Consider the following 21,344-nt stretch of genomic DNA (forward strand, 5'->3'; position numbering starts at 1 on the left):
AATAATCGGGGGGTTAAAAGCGACACAAAAAGACATTAAGAACGAATTAATAGCGACACAAAAGGAATGTCAGATGGTACATGAGGGGTTGACGAAGAAGTTGGAGGAGGTGACAGAAGTAATGGAGACGAAGGACCGAGAGGTGAGGACGCACATAGAAACGGTTAAAGTGGCGTTAGAGGAAGAGATAGAGGGGACGCACAGGGAGATGAAGGAGGTAAAGGAAAAATTAGAGGAGGTGGAAGAGGGGGTGAGTGAAATTAAGAAGAGACGGACAGAAACTAAAAGAGAAATCCAGGAGGAGGTGATGGAATATGTACAAGGTCGGTGCTCAACTCATAATGGTGTGCTCACTAACCAAATAAAGAGTTTGCAGGTGGCAGAAGAGGTGCGACAAAGAGGTGCCAAGGTGAGTGGCGATATACGTGGAAATGTACATGATGTGAGGGGAGCTTCAGTCGGCTTGGGGGTTGTTGTGGACCCGGGTGTTCGTGAGAGGCCGTTGGTGAAGTGTGCGACAAGTCTGGTGTGCGAAAAAAGAGGTGTGCGAGAATGTCCGACCATGGGGTGTGTGAGGAAAAAGTGCGCGCCGAGGAGTGAGTGTGCTGTCGAGAGTGAGTCGGTCGTAGCGCGTGTGCGAGGGAGCACATGGAAGCACGGTGTGGTGAGTGTTACGGAGGAAGTAACGAAAGAGTGTGCGCGAGAAAGGTGTGTAACGGACAGGTTCATGGGGAAAGAGTGCGCTGTCAAGAGTGAAGGAGAATGCACGCCTGTGGTGAGTGTTACAGAGGATGTAACGGGAGAGTGTGCGCAAGAAAGGTGTGTAACGGACAGGTGCATGAGGAAAGAGTGCGCTGTCGAGAGTAAGGGTGAGTGTGCTGTCAAGAGTGGTGGTGAAAGTAGTGAGAGTGACACGGAGCGTGAGTTGGTTGTGACAGGTGAGCGAGGATGTACACCTGGAATGGAAGGATGCACACCTGGAATGGTAGAGCATGTGTGGGAATGCACACTTGAGTTGGTCGTGAGGCACGTGGTTGGGTGTGCGAGTGAGAGCACACCTGTGATTGTCACCGAGGAGGGGGCGCGAAGAGGTGTGTTGGTGAGGTGGGTGAGCGACGAGTGTGTGCAAAGGTGTTCGGTGGTCAGGTGTGTGACCAAGTCTGTGAGCAGAATGAGTGTACCTGGGTGTGTAAGAGAAGGTGCAATGACCAAGAGCAGGGAGACGGCTGGATGTATGAGCAAGAAAGGGGTAGCGTATGCGTGTAAGCATGCAGGTCAGGCATCGACGGTAACCGGGTTAGCGGTTAGAACGACATTTAGCCAAATCGGGCCCTCGGTGCGCGTCGGGCAGCTTCGCGTGCCGCGAGGACCAGCGGGGATCCGAACCACGGCGGGTCCGAAAGGACCGCCGTACGTGATCCACGCTGGGCCGCGCTTGGAACGGCCGCGTCCGTGCTCCGCTAGGCGGAATGGGCAGCCCAATAGGAAGGGTCGTCATGGCGACCCTCTTTTGTTGAGACGTTCCGGCAGGTCGAGATCGGGACATTGGATGGCTCCGTGCCGAGGTGGTGCGTGGGATCTCGGCCCGGGTAAACCTCCTTCCCTGCACCGAATGTCGGACGCATCCAACCGCCGGTACCAAAGAACCCGCATTCATTGCTCGGCTGTACGAAGCCGGGCTGTAGACGTGAATTGGCGCACCGAGAGGATCTAATAAGTAGACGGGTGATGAGGTTAGTGTCTTGGACCCAAAATTATAAAAAGGCAAAATTTGATTGGTAATGGTACAGTGATTGGCAGATGATTGGCAAATTTTTGATTTGTTGGATTTGGAAGAGCAAAATTTACAGGAGGGAGATGCCCCATGTGAAGGGATGGCCAATCCACCATCCCTCACAGTGGGGGGCAAAGGAGCACTAGTTTATGGGGTTGATGGCAGTGAAAACTAGCCCGGGAGGGTTAGGATATATCGTGTGTAGGGATCTAGCGAAGATGACATTAGGTAACGTTAACATTAGTTAGTGACAAGGATACCTGTAGTGGGGACGCAGGTAGATTAGAGTGGATGATAATGACGTGGTATGTGCTTAGTTTAAAGGGAAGACGGGGAGCACTAAGTTAGCAGGGCAACAGGTAGTTGAGATGATGCCGTGTGAGTGTTGGAGGTGTATTCAAGTGTATTGAGCAGTGTGTGAGGAACAGGTGTAATTGAACAGGTGTGATTGCACAGGTGTGCAACTGGACAGGTGTGTGGAGCAGTGTTTGAGTGATAGTGATAGTGATGAGTCGTGCTGACCAAATGGTCCAGGAAGAGGAGGAGGGTGCAGGTGGCACCAGGTGTGAGTGCACAGGTGTGCACCAACAGGTGTGTGGAATACATGGAGTGTGGAATATATGGAGGATTGGAATGGATGGTCGTGGAGTGAGTATGGTGGAAACTATTGAGTGGAGTGGATGGTGCGAAGGTGTGAATGGGGGAAGAGTGGACCTCCATCACGAATACCCGGGGCGGGTAGTGTAAGTGTTAGGTAGAGGGTATAGGTAAATTGTGGTTGGATATTGGCATCTGTGGTGCGGGTGGAAGAATGGTGATTGGATGGGTGCATTAGTGTTGTGGAAATGGCTGGGCGTGTAGCCTGTTAGTGTGTGTAGTTGGTTTGGGCACTCCACCACTGTGAGGATGTCGGCCAGGTGAGGCCGCAGGTGGGCTCTGGGAGCCGGTAGTTGTTGTGGATGGGGCCTGAGGATCCGGAGGACGGACCTGGGTAGCCCAGTGCCAGAGGGTACCGAATGGGGTGACAGAGCCAGGAGGGGCCTTCCCCAGTTAGTTAGGTTAGGGTGAGCAGCTAGATAAGCTCAGGTGGCAACTGCAGTGGTGGAGGTGTGCAGGTGGGTAGACCTGCTGGGAGAGCTACACGTCACAGCCCAGAAATTGTGCAAGGGCACCGGGAGATGAATCGGGGGAGTGAGACCCCAAATTGAGAAGCACCACAGTTTGGTCAATGGGAATTGGTTTTTAGAACCCATAGAGTAAGTTGGCCAATGGATTGGCAGGGAAAGACCCCGGGTAGTGTAACGTGTGTTAAAGTCATTTAGAGAATAGATAGGATGAAGGATCTCCTCACACCATCTGCATCCACTCACTTGAGGTGACAGGTACTCCACACCATGCCATGTTTTGATTATTTTTTATTGTGCAGATGTTTGGAATGTGAGACGCATCATGACGTGGGTGTGACATTGTGCTTGATGTTCCATCTCTTCCTCCTTATGAGGGTTGATGACGAATTGGGTGATGGCAAATTTTGGATAGAGGGATTGTGGTGACGAATTTGGTATAGGGGAAATATGGGGAGACGTGACAGTAGCGACGGATTGGTAATGTGTAGATTTTGTACATATGGGGTAAGGGCAAGGGTAGTGTAGGTGACAGGGGGGTGACGTACGGTAGGGACGAGCTTTCTCACTTCGCCCTCCGTACGCATTTCGCCTTGCATTGCCTTATTGATGTGTACCCTTGTGACCTTACCCCTCGCTCATTTGTCTTCCCCCTTTTGTCTCCCACATGACCTGTGCGCCATTGGGCACCGAGGGGAGCGTGCGTGAGTCCTCCATTGTGCACCCGGAATTCCCAGAACCAGCTGTCTGCATCGATGCACCACATTATGGACCACATGTCAGTGGACGAGCACCACTTATGGACCCCATGGGTTGGGGCCTGGCCCCTCTGCTGGAACCGGCCATGAGGGCCCGAAATCTTGCTGGCGGACCTTGGCCACAGGGCACCGATGCCCCACAGGTGAACCACACGTAGTCGGCCCTGTGGGCCATAAATAAAGAAAATAAAATGGACACGTTTGGGCAAGCTTTATTGCAAATAGGCCGCCAGTAAGAAAAGCAAAGAAAATGACAACAACTGGAAGACAATAATAATAACCAGCAGAGGGAGCCGAAGAGCAAGAGACCACCTGCAGGGTTAGGGGTTGTTGATTTATTTTTATTATTGAACATTGATGAACAGAGATGACTGCACCGATTGGTGCTTGGGGGTATTGGTGCGTTTTTGGGTGGTTTCATGGTGCGTCGATGCAGAGCAGACTGTCTTCCCCCAGAAAGAACAATTACAGGTCCTGGGTTAGTTTTGTAAATAAAAGCAGAGTCATTGTAAATAATGCTCCCCACCGTCAGTGTGTAGTTTGAAGACCATTCCACAATTCGGTTAACTGTGGGCGTAAGTCTGTTAGGCAGGGTGCAATGGAGCAGCGGGACACATTTGTTTATGTTTTAAAACTGTCGCACTCAGGGACAGGTTAAAAGTAGAGGGAACTACACCTACGTGTCACACTAAATAAAAGTTGTAGGCCCGGGCCGTCCCTAAGAGGAGGAGGGTGCAGTGTTGCGGATATGAGGACTGTATTTTTTTTATTGTGTGCTTTATTATTATTATTGTTTATTCTGCGCCTCCTGCCTCCGGAGCTGTGTAAAGGTCAAAGGGTGTCCCATAATTAGTCCATAAAGCATCCACACCACAACCAATCATAGAATACCCCTGTTCCATAGCTTATATCTTATTATGTGTCTTAGGGTAAGGCCTTGTCTCCCATTAACTTAAATACTCCATTGTACCAAGTGAAATAAGAATAGGTCCCCTTTCATTTCGTTTCGATGGCCAACTGCATTTTGGGCGGTTTTCTCTTCATCCGCCATTGACCACGAGGCAGGGTCGGAGAAGAAAGGCGTGTCTCCACCTCGTCATAGAGGGGAGGAGTGAGCCAGCCCCACTCGACCAACCATGAGCCAGGGGTTTGGCTAGAGAGGGCGGAGGAAGAGCGATCGGGGAGGTTCGAAAAGGTTGAGGGGCGGGGCCTATATAACCCATGGCAGGGCGTTTCCCGAGGAGAGGAGCTTTTACAACCCAGACGAGAGGGAGTCCAAGCAGTTGGGTCCAAGAGAGGAGCTTTTACAACCCAGACGAGAGGGAGTCCAAGCAGTTGGGTCCAAGAGAGGAGCTTTTACAACCCAGACGAGAGGGAGTCCAAGCAGTTGGGTCCAAGAGAGGAGCTTTTACAACCCAGACGAGAGGGAGTCCAAGCAGTTGGGTCCAAGAGAGGAGCTTTTACAACCCAGACGAGAGGGAGTCCAAGCAGTTGGGTCCAAGAGAGGCGCTTTGAGTTGAGTCCGAGAGAAGTCCAGAGTTGAGCTGCAGCTCGAGCCACCGAAACTGCATTTACTGCAGCTTGAGCCACCGAAACTGCATTTACTGCAGCTCGAGCCACCGAAAGTGCATTTACTGCAGCTGGAGCCACCGAAACTGCATTTACTGCAGCTGGAGCCACCGAAACTGCAGCCGCAGCAGCGTGAGGCCTGGACGGCAGTTTGGAGCAGGGCCGCGAAGGAACGGCGGCTGCCCAATGAGTCGATCGTGCTGCAGGACCAGTTGGACTTCCCTATCCCGCCAGCCATCCATCTGCCATCCCTATCATCATTCCCCGTGTGAGTCGTCTTTGTTTGTTCTGTCCTGGGTAGGTAATTAAGCTTGTATAAGCTAAGGATTTCACTGTGTCACCTGCGTCTCATGTGCCTGTAAATAAACGTGACTGCTTTCTTCCTGCTTATATGTGTAAATAATAAACCCAGTTACTCTTCTGTACGTCTTCTTCCTCTTTGCATTCGGTCGCTTTAGAGTTTTCCATATTGAGCAGCTGCGGTGCGATACGGCCAACGTTTGGGGTTGAATCGGGTTAGTCGGGGAATAACTGTTCGGCCGCGGTTACACCACCGCTCGGTCAAAATAACATCTTAACCACGTCCGTAACAATATGTATGTGTGTGTATATATATATATATATATATATATATATATATATATATATATATATATATATATATATATATATATATATATATATATATATATATATATATATATATATATATATATATATATATATATATATATATATATATACATATATATATATACATACATATATATATATATATATATATATATATATATATATATATATATATATATATATATATATATATATATTATATATATATATTGTTACGGACGCGGTTAAAGATGTTATTTTGACCGAGCGGTGGTATTACCGCGACCGAACAGTGCTTCCCTGATTAATACCCGATTTGCCCCAAACTTTGGCCGGCTCGCGCCACCGCTATTCAATCGGGAAAACTCTAAAGCGACCGAATACAAAGAGGAAGAAGACGTACAGAAGGGTAATTGGATTTATTATTTACACATATAATCAAGAAGAAAGCAGTCACGTTTATTTACAGACGAGATTAGATACACAGTGCAACGCTAGCTTACCTACAGTCTTAATTAACCCAGGGACAGAACAAACAAGGACAGACTCACGCGGGGAATGATGATAGGACTGGCGGGAGATGGATGGCTGGCGGGATAGGGAGGTCCACTGGTCCTTTAGCACGATCGACTCGTTGGGCAGCCGCCGCTCCTCCGCGGCCCTGCTCCAAACTGCCGTCCAGGCCTCACGCTGTTGTGGCTGCAGTTTCGGTGGCTCCAGCTGCAGTAAATGCAGTTGCGGTGGCTCGAGCTGCAGCTCAACTCTGGACTTCTCTCGGACTCAACTCCTTGGACTCCCTCTCGTCTCTTTGTAAAAGCTCATCTCCTTTTGGGAAACGCCCTAGCTGCGGGTTATATAGGCCCCGCCCCTCAACCTTCGCGAACCTCCTCGATGTTTCTCTCCACACCCTCTCCAAGTCCAACCCCTTGTTTGTGGTTGGTTGAGTGGGGCTGATTCACTCCTCCCCTCTATGACGAGGTGGGGACCTGCCTTTCTTCCCCAACCCTGCCTCATGGCCAATGGCGGCAATTGTTGGTTGGCAATGCGAATGGCAATTGACGAAAAGGGGGAATGGAAGTTTTGGGAGTGGGAATGAAGGGAATCTATCTCTTTCACTGGTGCAATGGAGTATTTCAATTAATGGGAGACACAGCCTTACCCTAAAACACATAATAAGATATAACTATTGAACAGGTGTATTCTATGATTGGCTGTGGTGTGGATGCTTTATGGACTAATTATGGGACGCCCTTTGACCTTTACACAGCTCCGGAGGCAGGAGGCGCAGAATAATAATAACAATAATAATAATACACACAATCAAAAAAAATACAGTCCTCATTTCCGCAACACTGCACCCTCCTCCTCTTAGGCACGACCCGGGCCTACAACTTTTATTTAGTGTGACACGTAGGTGTAGTTCCCTCTACTTTTAACCTGACCCTGAGTGCGACAGTTTTAAAACATAAATAAATGTGTCCCGCTGCTCCATTGCACCCTGCCTAACAGACTTACGCCCACAGTTAACCGAATTGCGGAATGGTCTTCAAACTACACACTGACGGTGGGGAGCATTATTTACAATGATGCTATTTTTATTTACAAAACTCAACCCAGGACCTGTGATTGTTCTTTCTGGGGGGGGAGACAGTCCGCTCTGCATCAATGCACCATGAAAGCACCTATAACGCACCAATACACCCCCAAGCACCAATCGGTGCAGTCATCACTGTTCATGAATGTTCAACAATAAAAAATAAATCAACAACCCCTAACCCTACAGGTGGTCTCTTGCTCTTCGGCTCCCTCTGCTGGTTATTATTATTGTCTTCTAGTTGTTGTCTTTCTTTCATTTTCTTACTGGCGGCCTATTTGCAATTAAAGTGTGCCCAATGTGTCCTTTTTTATTTTATTTTATTTATGGCCCACAGGGCCGACTACGTGTGGTTCACCTGTGGGGCATCGGTGCCCTGTGGCCAAGGTCTGCCAGCAAGATTTCGAGCCCTCATGGCCGGTTCCAGCAGAGGGGCCATGACCCAACCCATGGGGTCCATACGTGGTGCTCAGCCACAGGCATGTGGTCCATAATGTGGTGCATCGATGCAGACAGCTGGTTCTGAGAGTTCCGGGCGCACAATGGCCGATTCACGCATGCTCCCCTCGGCGCCCAATGGCGCACAGGTCATGTGGGAGACAAAAGAGACAAATGAGCGAGGGGTAAGGTCACAAGGGTCCACATCAATAAGGCAATGCAAGGCGAAATGCGTATGGAGGGCGAAGTGAGAAAGCTCGTCCCTACCGTACGTCACCCCCTGTCACCTACACTACCCTTGCCCTTACCCCATATGTACAAAAAATCTACACATTTACAAATTCGTCGCTACTGTCACGTCTTCTCCATATTTCTTCAATACCAAATTCGTCTCCGCCATCCCACTATCCAAAATTTGCCATCATCAATTCATCATCAATCCTCATAAGGAGGAAGAGATGGAACATCAAGCACAATGTCACACCCACGTCATGATGCGTCTCACAATCCATAACATTTGCCTCAGAAAATAATAAACATGGCATGGTGCGGAGTACCTGTCACCTCAGGTGAGTGGATGCAGATGGTGCGAGGAGATCCTTCATCCTATCTATCCTCTAACTGACTTTAACACACTTTACACTACCCGGGGTCTCTCCCTGCCAATCCATTGGCCACTTACACTATGGGTTCTAAAAACCAATTCCCATTGACCAAACTGTGGTGCTTCTCAATTTGGGGTCTCACTCCCCCGATTCATCTCCCGGTGCCCTTGCACAATTTCTGGGCTGTGACGTGTAGCTCTCCCAGCAGGTCTACCCACCTGCACACCTCCACCACTGCAGTTGCCACCCGAGCTTAACTGCTCCTCACCCTAACCTATCTAACTGGGGAAGGCCCCTCCTGGCTCTGTCACCCCTCTGGTGCCATCTGGCACTGGGCTACCCGGGTCCGTCCTCCGGATCCTCAGGCCCCATCCACAACAACTACTACCGGCTCCCAGAGCCCACCTGCGGCCTCACCTGGCCGACATCCTCACAGTGGTGGAGTGCCCAAACCAACTACACACACTAACAGGCTACACGCCCAGCCATTTCCACAACACTAATGCACCCATCCAAATACCATTCTCTCACCCGCACCACAAATGCCAATATCCAACCACAATTTACCTATACCCTCTACCTAACACTTACACTACCCGCCCCGGGTATTCGTGATGGGGGTCCACTCTTCCCCCATTCACACCTTCGCACCATCCACTCCACTCCACAACTTCCACCATACTCCAACTCTCTCCACACCACTCATTCTCTGCTCCATATATTCCACACACCTGTACTTGCACACCTGTGCTCTCATACTTGGTGCCGCCTGCACCCTTCTCTCCCCCAAGTGCATTCGCGCTGATCCACAACACTCACTACTCACCATGACACTCATCCACAATGCTCTCTCATTCATCACTTGTACACTCACACACACCTCGGAGCATTGCCTCACCGATGCCTCATTTGAAGCTGCTCACCAGCACTTCCATTCATACTGCATCATCTGCTCTGTCTACTCCCTTCTAAAACTCGCGCTCCTCAGTCGTCCCTTACACTCAGCGCTCCCACGTCATTATCAAACACTAAGCTACTACGTCCCCACTACAGGTACCCTTGTCACTAACTAATCTTAACGTTACCTAATGTCATCTTCGCTAGATCCCTACACACGATATATCCTAACCCACCCGGGCTAGTTTTCACTGCCATAAACCCCATAAACTAGTGCTCCTTTGCCCCCCCGCTGTGAGGGATGGTGGATTGCCCATCCCACCACATCGGGGAGGTCCCACTATCAATTTTGCTCACCAAATTTCAGCCAATCAAAAATTTTCCAATTACTGCCAATTCTATTCCAATCATCAAATTTTGTCTTTTTTTCTAATTTTGGGTCCAAAACACTAACCTCATCACCCGTCTACTTATTAGATCCTCTCGGTGCGCCAATTCACGTCCACAGCCCGGCTTCGTACAGCCGAGCAATGAATGCGGGTTCTTTGGTACCGGCGGTTGGATGCGTCCGACATTCGGTGCAGGGAAGGAGGTTTACCCGGGCCGAGATCCCACGCACCACCTCGGCACGGAGCCATCCAATTGCCCGATCTCGACCTGCCGGAACGCCTTAACAAAAAGGGGTCGCCATGACGACCCTTCCTATCGGGCTGCCCGTTCCGCCTAGCGGAGCACGGACGCGGCCGTTCCCAGCGCGGCCCAGCATGGATCACGTACGGCGGTCCTTTCGAACCCGCCATGCTTCGGATCCCCGCTGGTTCTCGCGGCACGCGAAGCCCGGCACGCACCGAGGGCCCGATTCGGCTAAATGTCGTTCTAACCGCTAACCCGGTTACCGTCGATGCCTCACATGCATGCTTACATGCATACGCTACCCCTTTCTTGCTCATACACCCAGCCGTCTCCCTGCTCTTGGTCATTGCACCTTCTCTTACACACCCAGGTACACTCATTCCGCTCACAGACTTGGTCACACACCTGACCACCGAACACCTTTGCACACACACGTCGCTCGCACACCTCACCAACATACCTCTTCGCGCCCCCTCCTCGGTCACCTCCTCTGTGACAATCACAGGTGTGCTCTCACTCGCACACCCAACCACGTGCCTCACGACCAACTCAAGTGTGCATTCCCACACACGCTCTACCATTCCAGGTGTGCATCCCTCCATTCCAGGTGTACATCCTCGCTCACCTGTCACAACCATCTCATGCTCCGTGTCACTCTTACTACTCTCACCTCCACTCTTGACAACGCACTCACCCTTACTCTCGACAGCGCACTCTTTCCTCATGCACCTGTCCGTTACACACCTTTCTCGCACACACTCTTGCGCACACTCTCCCATTACATCCTCTGTAACACTCACCACAGGCGTGCATTCTCCCTTACTCTTGACAGCGCACTCTTTCCCCATGCACCTGTCCGTTACACACCTTTCTCGCGCATCCTCTCGCGCACACTCTCCCGTTACATCCCCTGTAACACTCACCACAGGTGTACACTCTCTCGTTACATCCTCTGTAACACTCACCACACCGCGCTTCCATGTGCCCTCTCGCACACGCGCTACGACCGACTCACTCTTGACAGCACACTCACTCCTTGGCGTGCACTTTTTCCTCACACACCCCATGGTCGGACATTCTCGCACACCTCTTTTTTCGCACAACAGACCTGTCGCACACTTCACCAACGGCCTCTCACGAACACCCGGGTCTAAATCAACCCCCAAAAACCGACTGAAGCTCCCCTCACATCATATACATTTCCGAATATATCGCCACTCACCTTGGCACCTCGTCTCCGCACCTCCTTTGCCACCTGCAAACTCTTTATTTGGTTAGCGAGCACATCATTATGAGTTGAGCACCGACCTTGCACATATTCCATCACCTCCTCCTGTATTTCTCTCTTAGTTTCTGTCCGTCTCTTCTTAATTTCACTCACCTCTTCTTCCACTTCCTCTAATTTTTGCTTCACCTCTTTTATTTCCCGGTGCGTCTCCTCAAGTTCGTCCTCTAAGGCTACCTTGACCGTCTCTATGTGCGTCCTCACCTCTCGGTCCTTCGTTTCCATTACCTCTGTCACCTCGTCCAACCTCATTGTCAGTCCCTCACGTACCATCTGACATTGCTTCTGTGTCGCTATTAATTCGTTCTTAATGTCTTTTTGTGTCGCTTTTAACCCCCCGATTATTGCCGTGTTCTTTTCCACTTGGTCCACTAGTTCCTTTTGTCCCACTGTCAGCTGTTCTACCTCCTCCGTCAGATCTTCTATGCCCCCCTGTAACCTCGCCGTATTATTCCTCACCTCTTTCTCTATACGCTTTTCGCCTCGCCTTACCTCCTCGCGTACCCCCGAGACCTCCTCACTTACACCTCGTCGTATCTCCTCTTTCATCTCCTCCATCTGGTTCCCCGTCTGTTCGATTTCCCGGGCGGATTGCTCCCCTATTTCCCGCAATTTGTCTTCCATCCTATTTTCTAACCCCATTAACCCATTTTTCACCCCCTCTAACTGATTCTCCTGGGCAGCCATTCTATTTTCCACCCCCGTTAACCCATTATTTACCTCTTTTATCCCGTTGTCTAACCCCTCAAATTTAGCTTCTAGCCGTTCCCCCATTTCTCCCATTTTGCCCCCCATTTCGCCCATTTTGCCCCCCATTTCGCCCCTCATTGCCCCCATTTGCTCACTCTGAGCCTTCATCCGGTTCCCCATTTGCTCACTCTGAGCATCCATCCGGTTCCCCATTTCTCTTAGCTCTCGGGTGGACTTATCATTTTGGGCATCCATTTTTGCCATCATTTGAATCATAAAGAATCGCATGTACTCTGGCATTTCTGGCTCGGCTGCCACGACCACGGGCGCAGCGCAATTTGGTGCTGCTACGGTCACGGGCGCGGCAAAATTTGGTGCCGCTACACCCACGTGTGCGAGGACGCCATCTTGTGCGTCTGATACCCCCTCAACCACCTCCTCCATATACATTACCCCGAGGTCCTGGGTTACTCCTAACCCCTCCTCTAGCTCACCCACCGGCATTCGATCGCCTTGACCAGCCATGGCGCGATTTCAAAATTCGGGTTTTTGTAAAACAACACAAATTTCCAGCAGCTTGTAATTTTGAGCGCGTTAAGCGCGCTTCGGGTCCGTATCTCACTTCCAGACACCAATTGTTACGGACGCGGTTAAAGATGTTATTTTGACCGAGCGGTGGTATTACCGCGACCGAACAGTGCTTCCCTGATTAATACCCGATTTGCCCCAAACTTTGGCCGGATCGCGCCACCGCTATTCAATCAGGAAAACTCTAAAGCGACCGAATACAAAGAGGAAGAAGACGTACAGAAGAGTAATTGGATTTATTATTTACACATATAATCAAGAAGAAAGCAGTCACATTTATTTACAGACGAGATTAGATACACAGTGCAACGATAGCTTACCTACAGTCTTAATTAACCCAGGGACAGAACAAACAAGGACAGACTCACGCGGGGAATGATGATAGGACTGGCGGGAGATGGATGGCTGGCGGGATAGGGAGGTCCACTGGTCCTTCAGCACGATCGACTCGTTGGGCAGCCGCCGCTCCTCCGCGGCCCTGCTCCAAACTGCCGTCCAGGCCTCACGCTGCTGTGGCTGCAGTTTCGGTGGCTCCAGCTGCAGTAAATGCAGTTGCGGTGGCTCGAGCTGCAGTAAGTGCAGTTGCGGTGGCTCGATCTGCAGCTCAACTCTGGACTTCTCTCGGACTCAACTCCTTGGACTCCCTCTCGTCTCTCTGTAAAAGCTCATCTCCTTTTGGGAAATGCCCTAGCTGCGGGTTATATAGGCCCCGCCCCTCAACCTTCGCGAACCTCCTCGATGTTTCTCTCCACACCCTCTCCAAGTCCAACCCTTTGTTTGTGGTTGGTTGAGTGGGGCTGACTCACTCCTCCCCTCTATGACGAGGTGGGGACCCGCCTTTCTTCCCCAACCCTGCCTCGTGGCCAATGGCGGCAATTGTTGGTTGGCAATGCGAATGGCAATTGACGAAAAGGGGGAATGGAAGTTTTGGGAGTGGGAATGATGGGAATCTATCTCTTTCACTGGTGCAATGGAGTATTTCAATTAATGGGGAGACACAGCCTACCTCTAAAACACATAATAAGATATAACTATTGAACAGGGGTATTCTATGATTGGCTGTGGTGTGGATGCTTTATGGACTAATTATGGACACCCTTTGACCTTTACACAGCTCCGGAGGCAGGAGGCGCAGAATAATAATAACAATAATAATAATACACACAATCAAAAAAAATACAGTCCTCATTTCCGCAACAATATATATATATATATATATATATATATATATATATATATATATATATATATATATATATATATATATAATGGTATCTGTAATCTGGTTCTCCAACCTAATGAGCGGACAACATGACGTCATCGCCATGCACGTCCGCCTTGCTGCAAAGTTCCAGAGGAACCATCCAGCAGTGCGTCATTATGAATATAAATACAGATACTGTCACAAGTGCATGCAAAACTCACAGTTACCGACCTGGTTTCGCCCTTGTTGGGGCTTCATCAGGGCAACGCAATGTATATATATATATATATATATATATATATATATATATATATATATATATATATATATATATATATGTATATATATATATATATATATATATATATGTATATATATATATATATATATATATATATATATATATATATATATATATATATATATATATATGTATATAATATATATATATATATATGTATATATATATATATATATATATTATATATATATATATATGTATATATATATATATATATATATATATATATATATATATATATATATATATATATATATATATATATATGTATATATATATATATATATATATATAATATATATATATATATATATATATATATATATATATATATATATATATATATATATATATATATATATATATACAGACTTGGCATTTAATATGGAATATTTTTTTTGTGGGGGTGAACTTACTTTTCAAGATGTCTGAGAACCAAAAGTTCATTGGAATTATGTTGAAATTATTCTAGATTTTGTTAATGTGACCTTTAAAAGAAACAAAAACCACATTTGACATTTCGAAACAAATAAATTGATCATTGAAAGTGATGTAAACTGATATCGAACACAATTCATGGACAGTACTGTGTTAAACTTCTGTACGTTTTCCAGAAGTATCTCTTTATTTTGCACATTAGCCAAAAAATTTTTTCACAAAAACAAAAGTTAAACTACGACTGGGATTACGGACAGTAAATTACAGTTCAGTACTTCGTGTAACCCCCACGAGCATTCAGGAGAGCACATACATGTTGAGGCATGCTGTTCACGAGATTTGCCAAGGTTTGGACAGGAATCGCTTGCCATGCAGTGACAATAACCTGCTGCAATTCACGCACAGAGGTCGGCTGCTGGTCCAAGTGGTCGATTTGACGCGCTAATACTGCCCACAAGTTCTCTATCGGATTCATATCCGGGGACATGGCAGGCCACTCCATATGCTCGACACCATGGTCAGCAAGAAAGTGTTGGATCATGCGAGCATGATGAGGCCGTGCATTGTCATCTTGGAAGACAAAGTTTCCTCGAATGGCTGCACGAGCAAATGGAAGCAATGTTTCTTCCAGAATGGCCCTGTACTTGAACTGGTTCAGGTTTCCATTCAGAACAACCAGGTCAGTTTTGCCCCCTGCATGAAAAGCAGCCCAAACGGTCACCCCACCACCTCCAGCTTGGACTCTTGGCACTATACAATCTTTGTTGTAGGCTTCATGCACTTGTCTGCGCACTCGGACACGGCCATCTTGATGATAGACCAGAAATCTAGACTCGTCACTGAAGATCACGTGATTCCAGTGTCCTGGCTGCCATTGACGGTGCTCTCTGGCCCACTGCAATCGGCGCTAGCGGTGTTGTCTGGTCAGGCGTGGCTTTCTCAGGGGATGCCTGGCATGATAGCCTGCTTGAACCAGTCGTTGGTTGACTAGCCTTCTGGATACAGGCACATTTGTCAGTTGCTGCCACTCAGCCCTAAGCCGATTAGCTGACTTGGTACGGCCATTGCGGACTAACCGGTGCAGCTGGCGATCATCCCTCCTTGTGGTTCTGCGGGGACGTCCTGGCCTCGGTATTGGAGTAGGGACACCCATCTGAGCATTTCGTTTCAGGATCTTTGACACCTGACCTTGAGTTATGCCATACTGCCGAGCAATAGCACGCTGTTTAATGCCGTAATTTCGTAAAGCCACCACTCCATGACAAACAGCATTGTCGAGTTGACGGACCATCTCCAGAGGAAGCGGCAATAATTTTTGGAGATGTGCAGCAGTTATTTTCCACTAATACAGAACGCAACAACCCTTGTATACCCGACTGTGAAGCCAATCATCAAATGCACCTGTCCGTACATTTTGCCACGCCACCTGTGATATAATCCTGTTGTTGACTTCTTGCTGCGACAGACAATCAGTGACATGGTTCTTTTAACAAATAAATCACCAAAGTGTAAAAGAAACTCACCAGATTGATATACTGAGCTAAGAAAGTAAACCCAAGGCAAGAAAAAAAAATAATTCCATATTAAATGCGAAGTCTGTATATATATATATATATATCTATATATATATATATATATATATATATATATATATATATATATATATACATATATAGATATATATATATATATATATATATATATATAGATATATATATACAGTATATATGTACATACATGTATAAAAGACAGGCACACCTCACACTAGGCCGAGGCTTCATAATTTGTCATGGTCACGAGGCTGCACCGTGGAATAAACTGTTGCAACCCGTCATATTTCACGGGCTTTTAACTGGTATTGTTACATCAGTTGGACTGCGACAGAACTTACCGAACAAATTGTCCAATGGCAGCAGAAGAAACAATATGACGCTTTTCATCTCCCTGGTCTGCCCTGCAGATGAAGCAGAGAGTAGAATCAATGTACAATAAAATCAAATGAAAGCTCAACAACACGTGAAGTAGGAGGAACTGGGTGGAGGAAATTAAATAAACATGGTTCAAGGAAGACCAAGACCTTTTGCATCTTCAGATACATATCGGTCTGCCGAAGCAGTTTCTAGGCTATTGGGCACAATCCCGGACGGGTCACCAGTCTGACGCTGGATACTCGAATGGATCATTCTTCCTTCCCAGTAATCTGGTACTCATTTTTCCGACCTCATAAGGATGACAGGCTGAGTCACCCAACGTGGTGTTAATTCAACGGTCGACCTCAGGACCCTGATATCTCAATCCAGCCACCTTAACCGTTAAGCCAACACCAGGGTTGTGCCAGCAAGTAGTTCAAAGCACGTTGTTGACCAAACGACCACTGCCTGTGTCGAAGTTCCTCGGATGAGGGGAAATCCCATGTTCTTGGTTAAATCACGTGGTATATACAGTATATACACCTGCCTTTGATCTTTAGCAAATGTCATCTCACCTTGAGACGTCTCGCGGTTGGAAGGCACTGCTTAAGGTGACACGGACAATATCATTTTGACGTTGTTAAAGGACAATGTCGACCAGTGTTGTTGTTTAGTAAAAGAACGTTTCCATGGGTTACGAAGTGACCGTATTGTATATGTAAATTAATTATTAAAATACACACAATTTATGATCTTGCCGGTTCGGACATCAGGCAGGGATCCTTTCCTCTACCCAGCAAGCAGCAGTGCGCAGATGCAGTACAAACCTTGGAATGATAAATAATTTAAAAAAAACCTTCCACCTCCAAAAAAATCCACAAAAATGAACAAATACACCTTGGGATGAACCACCTTTAGAGGCCATTTTTCCCCACAGAGCGGGGGTTGGGCTTTTTCAGGCACCATGGCCCCCTTTTTGAAGCAATGTTTTATGGTCGGATGCCCTTCCTGCCGCCAACCATGATGGTCACCTCTTGCAGCACACAGGGAATTATCAGTGAACCGGTGCTCAATTTGCCGACCTCGGAAGGATGGCAGGCCGGGATTCGAGCCCACAATCCTAGGATCCCAAGCCAGCACCCGAACCGCTAAGTCAACACCAGGGATAATTTGGGATAATTTGGGATTATTTGGGATTACCTTGGGATAATTTTCATATTTAATAAACGATAAACATGTTTTCAGATGAGTCGGACCGGTTTGTACGATTATTGGTTCATCAGTCCTTCGATCCAGGTGAGCAATTGGACAATTACTTTGAACCAGTAATTGAACTCGTTATCTTGCTTTATTCCTAGGTTGTCGATAAATGACCGACCTGCTCGCTGTCAGTGCACCTGTACAGACTGAACAGAACGATGTACCTGGAGCATCAGTGCTGACACAAAAAAATGCACTGGGTGGTTTGCCATTCCCGTGAGCGGGACTCTGGGGAGGATTACTCCGATAGGATGGTGCTGAGGTCACGAACTTTCCTTTAAGCTGTCTCGTCTGGGTTCGATTCCAAACTGTCATCCTGGTGTTTCGCACTGGTGGACGTTGAGCCGGCTGCCAATACTGCTAGCATTACATTATGTCAGTTAAGATCCTGCGGTGTCTTTCGTGAAGTGTGGTCGACTTATCACCGGCACCCTGAACGAATATTACAAATTGCTGCCCAAATCACCTTCAGTCACGCCTGGCCAGCCGGTTCGTGAAAGACCTGGGCCACAGTTTCCCCTGATTGACACCACAATAGGGTGGGAATGATTGGAGCCGTTAAAGTAGTAGTCGCAGAGCAAGCAAGGCAGAACTTTGGAATGTGGCCTGATACCAGCACACAATGCTCTACTATCAATGAGTCACCTACTTTAGCTTCCTACCGATGGAAGGTACACACCCACACACGCACACACACGCACACACACATCACATGACGTGACGTGATCAGGTTCAGTGTGAAGCACATCTGGAGGAACCAAAATGGTGGTTTTTCCCCGTGTTGCTCTTTTATCCGATTGATAACAACGAACGCGAGTAGAGGAAGGAATCGATTACTGGGAACTTGTCCTGTTTCTGTTCATCAATGCAGTTGTGCTTGTCCAATAAACAACAAAATGAACGTTTTGTAAACGTAATCATTCGGTTCGTGTTTTTTAACGGACATATAAACTTACCTGAGCAAGAGAACTTGCAGGTGGAAACAAAGCTTGAATGGACTATGTTTGGGGTTCCAAGAGAATCTTTTGAAGAAGAGTCCTCAGCACATACGTAACTCTGATAAACAATGCTGTGAAACAAGAGAGAGAATTGCTTTGTAATGCATATCCCCGAACAAATTTCAGTCCAATGTGTTAAGGGTTATGGGATAAAAGTCTGGAAAACCCATGTATTATGTAATATATATATATATATATATACAGACTTGGCATTTAATATGGAATATTTTTTTGTGGGGGTGAACTTAATTTTCAAGATGTCTTACAACCAAAACAACTTACAACTGTAACTGTAACTGTAAACAACTGTCTTACAACCAATCTTAGACCCTGGTGTTGGGCTAGCGGCTAGGGTGCCGGCTTAGGATACCTAGGATTCTGGGTTCGAAATCCCGGTCGATTGCTGAATTAACGCCAGGGGGGTTGACTCAGCCTGAAGTAAATCCATCCTTCCGAGGTCGGCTAATTGAGTACCAGTTCACTGGTAATTCCCTGTTTGTCGTTAAAGGCGGCAAAAAGGGTTAGCGTCAGGAAGGGCATCCGGCCGTAAAACATTGCTTCAAAAAAGGAACCGAAAAACAACAACAACCACGGTTCCCGAAAAAGGCCAACCCCTGCTTGCAGGGAAAAATGGCCTCTAAAGGTGTTTTTTTTACAACCAAAAGTTCATTGGAATTATGTTGAAATTATTCTAGATTTTGTTGATGTGACCTTTAAAAGAAACAAAAACCACATTTGACATTTCGAAACAAATAAATTGATCCTTGAAAGTGATGTAAACTGATATCGAACTCAATTCATGGACAGTACTGTGTTAAACCTCTGTACGTTTTCCAGAAGTATCTCTTTATTTTGCACATTAGCCAAAATTTTTTTTAACAAAAACAAAAGTTAAATTACGACTGGGATTACGGACAGTAAAATTACAGTTCAGTACTTCGTGTAACCCCCACGAGCATTCAGGAGAGCACATACACGTTGAGGCATGCTGTTCACGAGATTTGCCAAGGTTTGGACAGGAATCGCTTGCCATGCAGTGACAATAGCCTGCTGCAATTCATGCACAGAGGTCGGCTGCTGGTCCAAGTGGTCGATTTGACGCGTTAATTCTGCCCACAAGTTCTCTATTGGATTCATATCTGGGGACATGGCAGGCCACTCCATATGCTCTACACCACGGTCAGCAAGAAAGTGTTGGATCATGCGAGCACGATGAGGCCATGCATTGTCATCTTGGAAGACAAAGTTTCCTCGAAAGGCTGCACGAGCAAATGGAAGCAATGTTTCTTCAAGAATGGCCCTGTACTTGAACTGGTTCAGGTTTCCATTCAGAACAACCAGGTCAGTTTTGCCCCCTGCATGAAAAGCAGCCCAAACGGTCACCCCACCACCTCCAGCTTGGACTCTTTGCAATATACAATCTTCGTAGTAGGCTTCATGCACTTGTCTGCGCACTCGGACGTGGCCATCTTGACGATAGACCAGAAATCTAGACTCGTCACTGAAGATCACGTGATTCCAGTGTCCTGGCTGCCATTGACGGTGCTCTCTGGCCCACAGCAATCGGCGCTGGCGGTGTTGTCTGGTCAGGCGTGGCTTTCTCAGGGGATGCCTGGCACGATAGCCTGCTTGAACCAGTCGTTGGTTGACTAGCCTTCTGGACACAGGCACATTTGTCAGTTGCTGCCACTCAGCCCAAAGCCGATTAGCTGACTTGGTACGGCCATTGCAGACTAACCGGTGCAGCTGGCGATCATCCCTCCTTGTGGTTCTGCGGGGACGTCCTGGCCTCGGTATTGGAGTAGGGACACCCCTCTGAGCATTTCGTTTCAGGATCTTTGACACCTGACCTTGAGTGATGCCATACTGCCGAGCAATAGCACGCTGTTTCATGCCGGAATTTCGTAAAGCCACCACTCCATGACAAACAGCATTGTCGAGTTGACGGACCATCTCCAGAGGAAGTGGCAATACCTTTTGGAGACGTGCAGCAGTTGTTTTCCACTAATACAGAACGCAACAACCGTTGTATACCCGACTGTGAAGCCAATCATCAAATGCACCTGTCAGTACATTTTGCCACGCCACCTGTGATATAATCCTGTTGTTGACTTCTTGCTGCGACAGACAATCAGTGACATGGTTATTTTAACAAATAAATCACCAAAGTGTAGAAGAAACTCACCAGATTGATATACTGAGTTAAGAAAGTAAACCCAAGTCAAGAAAAAAAAAATATTCCATATTAAATGCCAAGTCTGTATATTACACTGCTGGTGATGCTGGAGAGACAGCGTCGGGGGCAGGTGGCCTTGTAAGCCATTTTGCCAAGCTGCATGGTTTGGATTGTGTGGCACCCATAATTTACAGTGTTGTTTAAAAATAGAGAACACCCCAAGGGCTCTCCGAGAGGTGGGGCGGAAGATGGGCCTAAACGGACAGATAAAACGGATAAAGACCCCCATACTGATTTTGACAAACGACAACGGATTGTGGATGCAAGTCTGGTAAGGTGTCAGTGTGGACGTGAGTTCGGATCCATCAGAGGGTTGAGGATCCATCAGGCCAGGAAAGGGTGTGGGAGTGATCGTGTGGGTGATGTATGTCTATGGGGTGAGGGTGTGCATGTGGAGGCAGGGCAGGTTCGAGAGAAGTGTGGGTGTGGA

The 21,344-nt window shown here is 47.5% G+C and overlaps 1 long non-coding RNA gene across 1 annotated transcript in view; it reads right to left on the bottom strand.

The window, feature by feature from the left end:
- LOC144894102 (uncharacterized) overlaps nucleotides 1-21,344 on the bottom strand; it is a 148,226-nt gene that overhangs the window by 31,538 nt on the left and 95,344 nt on the right. The window contains exon 3 of the long non-coding RNA XR_013624833.1: nucleotides 16,402-16,464. This is a non-coding gene — a long non-coding RNA (uncharacterized LOC144894102). The remainder of the gene's footprint in view (nucleotides 1-16,401; nucleotides 16,465-21,344) is intronic.

Source organism: Myxine glutinosa, chromosome 10 (genome assembly GCF_964187855.1).
Source record: "Myxine glutinosa chromosome 10, kmMyxGlut1.1, whole genome shotgun sequence".
Lineage (NCBI taxonomy): Eukaryota > Metazoa > Chordata > Myxini > Myxiniformes > Myxinidae > Myxine > Myxine glutinosa.